Source organism: Macrobrachium nipponense, chromosome 5 (assembly GCF_015104395.2).
Source record: "Macrobrachium nipponense isolate FS-2020 chromosome 5, ASM1510439v2, whole genome shotgun sequence".
Classification (NCBI taxonomy): Eukaryota; Metazoa; Arthropoda; class Malacostraca; order Decapoda; family Palaemonidae; genus Macrobrachium; species Macrobrachium nipponense.
Window position 1 is genome coordinate 60,651,440 of NC_061107.1, and position 4,752 is coordinate 60,656,191.

The 4,752-nt window shown below is 36.5% G+C and overlaps 1 protein-coding gene across 1 annotated transcript in view; it reads right to left on the reverse strand.

The window, feature by feature from the left end:
* LOC135215364 (metabotropic glutamate receptor-like) overlaps positions 1 to 3,416 on the reverse strand; it is a 1,454,460-nt gene extending 1,451,044 nt beyond the window's left edge. Inside the window, exon 1 of the mRNA XM_064249924.1 lies at positions 2,611 to 3,416. The gene's annotated coding sequence lies outside the window, so the exon portion shown is untranslated. The remainder of the gene's footprint in view (positions 1 to 2,610) is intronic.
* Between the last annotated feature and the right edge of the window lie 1,336 nt (positions 3,417 to 4,752).

A 4,752-nucleotide genomic window follows, 5' to 3' on the forward strand; every position in this document is an offset into this window, starting at 1 on the left:
TTTGAAGAGTATCATCTATGCGTAATTGTGTAGCGTTTACTCATTTCTTCCGTGATAGTGATCCTTTCATCCTCTTTGTCTTCTCGTAGAATATGCAGACTACTTGAAGTAATAGTCCAGGTGTGTTACACTCCTCCTTGGTTGTTTGCTAGAGGAACACTCTCCTATATTACTCACTTTTCTTTTCAGTGCGTCTAGCTCTTTTTTCGCAGTGAGAATTCTACATTTGCTGCGGTAGAATATATGAGGAAATTCATTATCCCTTAAGCCTGTTGATAGGGCTAAAACAGGTTCACAGTTTCTTATGGTGGCAGCTATTACTAAAGTTTGCCAAGACTCATAGCACTTGAGTTCAACTAGTTTTTTATTCTTATCAACTTTATTCAAACATCTGTGTAAAATAGACTTTTCTTCTTCAGGAACCACAATATTAATATCTGCCATGTTTTGAACAACACTCTAGTATTCACCTGTGAAAGAAATTGTGAAAACAGAAAGAAAATGAAAATTAATTCAAACAAAATGAGGTTTTTTTATTAATATATTTAAATTAGATGGGTTTTTTATTCAACAGAAGACATTATACCATCACTTGATGTAATGATCCTTCAAAGGCAATACAATTTTTATTATTATTGGTCAGTTTTGGCCATTTATCAATAACAGATAGGCAGTTAAATGGCTAAAAATGGAGAATTCTTTTTCTTCCGTTTGACATTGCCTTGTAATTATTTTGGTAAATGCATAAGATATGATTTAGCCAGTAGATATTCAGGACTATCATACATTTTCTGATCCTATACTCTTGTGGCTATCTGAAAATCATACTGAAACTTTGCCCCAAATTTGATACTTTTTTTTCAAAATCTATGTGTGCGTGTGTGAAAGTGGGTGGGATTTTCATAATCTTCAATAGAATATGTCCTCTCTCTCTCTCTCTCTCTCTCTCTCTCTCTCTCTCTCTCTCTCTCTCTCTCTCTCATTTCATTGCCACGTTTAGTTCAGCATATCAGTTTACAAGGGAATTGATGGTACGGGAAATTTTGGGTCTTTATCGTAATTCTCCGTCTGGAATGGATCTGGTTTTAGAACTTGTAAAATTTGGTATGTGTTCGAGGAGAAACACCAGGTTGATAATTGCTGCCATAATGGCTGTCAAAGTGGAGTTTTTCATGAGCTTCTTGCATATACTGTACAGTAAGAAGAATGCTTTCAAAAGAATTGGACCCGTCAGTGGAATATTTCAAAGTAAAGGTTCGAAAGAGGAGTGAGAATCACTGTCAAATAATAATATGAATGATGACGGTAAAACCTGTGAAGTGACGGTGTCTATGTCGCAATAAGGTTATTTAGAGGAAAATTAAAATGCTGTAATGATTGAAACTTTTCTTAATTAATTTCAGCGTATTCTTGAAAATAAAAGAATAAAATAATTTTATGCAATGATTATTGTATTAAGGAATGACTTTAACCAAAATATTCAGCCAAAAAATACTCTTTTTTTATCTTTTAATCGAAGATATCCCCAGATAAGCAGTGAGCTTAACAAGCCGTCGGCCACGCAAATATCTTAAGAACTTCCAAATCTAGTTAGGTTCACCGAACTTGAGGCTGCCCCATTCCTTTAAGCTTTGGTTACACTGTCTTCTGAGAAAATTGTGAGGTAAGGGATTTATTACGTTATGCCCATCTGAAAAGACTTGTCTTAGGCTCATTTCATAATGAATAATGATAAACTGATGATGTCAAAAATATTAATATTAAGACCATTTTGACGCGACAGAGAGAGAGAGAGAGTGGGGGGGGGGGGGAATTACAATCTTTTATATCATTCACATTCACCTCTTGGAAGGTCTTGGAACGTTAATATTGTCTTCTTCCGTAAACCCTCCCGAAGCATACTCCTCGAATAAAAATTGCTAAAGATAGTTTCCTCTTTCTCTTTTATGAAAATCCACACTTAGGGGAATGTTTTATTTGAGAACAACCTTATCAACATCAGTAAAAGCAACGAAACAAAAATATAGTTTTTAAACGAAAAAAAAACTAATATCGAGAAATGCTTCAAACGAAAAGAACACTCCCGAAGGCGTCTTCACTTAAAATTCCATTGAATAGGTGTCGGTTTTCTTTTATTAAAAACTTATTCTTTAACGTCAAGTACCTTCCCTTCACTCAGTACAATATATTTTTGTAAGGCACTGACATCCTGTTGAGGTTTTGTTGCTCACCAGTTAACTAATCTTTGACTCTTTCATTTTCAGAAGAAATGGCAAAATTTAAAGAGAGATTTGTGAACTCAGCGCTCCCAATATCTAACCTGTTGCAGTTTGAGAGGCGAGACGTAAAGTGATACTGTTGCAGTTTCACCTATTGCAAGGTCATCTTAACCATCATGTTATAACTGGCATAAATATACAATTGTAGTTTTTGACCATATTTCATACGAGGAATAAGATGTCTCTAAAACAACAACAAACGCTTACATTTGTCGTATCTTCTTATTGCAGTGACTCTCGAATCTGTTTTTCCAACCTTTTTATTAAGTATTAGAAAGAATAATGAACTTAACATAATACACGTAGGGAACAAAAGACGGGATGGACTTACCTTCTATATCTGGGGAGGACGTCTTTCCGTCATATTTGCTTTTATTTCTTCCTTTCCTTATTATTTTCTCACCCCCCCTAAAAAACAGTACGCCTAAGATGTCATTTCACTTTTTTACAGTTTAACATCTACAATTAGTATTTTCTGTTCTCTGTCCGGTTCATCTAATCCTCACTTTTCTATTTACCTCCCCTCTCTTCTTCCTCCTCCTCCTCCTCCTCCTCCTCCTTTTCGTACCGCTATTACTTCGTCCCTTTCTTCTTTCCTATTTGGAGTTCCTTGTGTGTACTACTAAGCAAGAAAGTAACCTCCCAAAAGAACTTCGCTAAATCTTTTATCTTAATTGGCGAGTCTCACTAGGCATCCGCTCTACAGAAGAATCCAATGAAAAGAAGAAGAGAAAAAGAAAGGAAAGAATTCTTTCTGGGAAAAATCTTCCTGTTTTTCCTCCTTCTTCCTTAAAACCTGCCTGTCTGATTTGTCTTTGGTCTCTTGCTGTTGGGATTGTCAAATTATTGTTTCGCTCAAACACTTCACATCAGTCACTGTAAAGCTACTCTATCAATTTTAGACGTCACAAGCGGAGAAAATTTGTCAATGGAAAAATTACCGTGAAATTTTGCGTGGATGTTCTTTAAAGCAGTGGACAGTGTTCACCAAATAATTCACTTTTATAATGACCCAAGAGTATGTGCGAGCTTGTTTTTATCTATTATGACGCTGCCCCGATTTAGACCAACAGACTTTAAGGTTGTCTTGTCACCAACGCGAGTTCCAGCTGGCACTAGGAATGCGTGCAACCTCTACGGCGCCGAGAGAGACACTGCCCGACGCGCGGTGAGTGCCGATCCTGCTTAGCTTGGACGAAAGTACCGCCTCCATATCCCCTCTCCTCCATCAAGGGTACCCCTCATAGCTCATTTCGTAACCGATTTCTACCTGGCTGACTCAACACGGATGCTGCACAACTCTACATAATCGTCACTTCACCTACAACATACTTGGAACATTTATGCTGATCTCCAAATTCCCTGAACCCGCTCATGAAGCTAGCATTTATATTTCCTGCCGTTGAACTCGAGCGCAGGAACTGATGTTGACTGAACTCTCATCCGTCAAGATTATGGGTATATCCACAGTTACTTTAAATGCTTAAGGGATTCTATCTCTTAAAAGTGTTTTGGTTGTTGTTGCTGTCGCCATTGTTGCTTTTGAGCAAAACAAATATTGACTCACAAACTGCTTGTTCCCTGGTGAAATCTTCCTCACTTCATTCTAGATTAGTATATTTGCATCTCACGGCAGCAATTTCACAGCATAGGAGGGCTCAGAAAAGCTGACTTAGGGACCGCATATGTAAGGTGGGCAAGCAACCTTTAAATGATATCATGATCTACATGAAAATTATATATTTCTAAGTTTTTCTAATTCTCTTCTTGTCCACAAATCTTGTCCTTATTACGCATCCTGAGATGTCTGTCTTTCTTATCACTTGTACCCAGTAAAATTAATATATATTGTTCTATTTTGATGGAAAATAGGATAACTGAAAACAGATAATAATCACACCTCGACATTTGCAGAAAATAACAAGTAATTGGGAAGTTACAATACTGGAGACCTAAAGCAGACCAAGGACATTGAAAATCATATAAAAAGACCTATTTAGAAACACTCACGCATTTCAAGAAAATAGATCACAAATCTTCAGTAAGGGTATCGAACTCATCTCCAGTGATGGTAGTATAGAAAATTTCAGATTTATGGTGTTTAATTTACACTATATGGCCTTAATCATATTCCTGAATGACTCCATAAGTAATTTTCCAGATGGACTGGTTCATTTGCTTTTCTGCATTTTTAAAGCCTGAACTTTCCATTTAAAGTTGACTATTCTAATCCTTCCACTACAGTCCCATTGCTTTGACTCTAAAAACTACAATTTGATGATCAGTTCAAGATAACGCATTTTTGCTTTATTTGATTTTAGTTCATACAATACGGACACGCGCTTTTATCCTTTGTGAATTAACCTATACAATTATAGCATTCTAAGACATTTCAGATTTCGCTCACGTTTCCGGCTATGAGGAAAGATCTGTGGAACTTCTGTCTCAATTCTGAGACCTTTAGTGGTCTTAT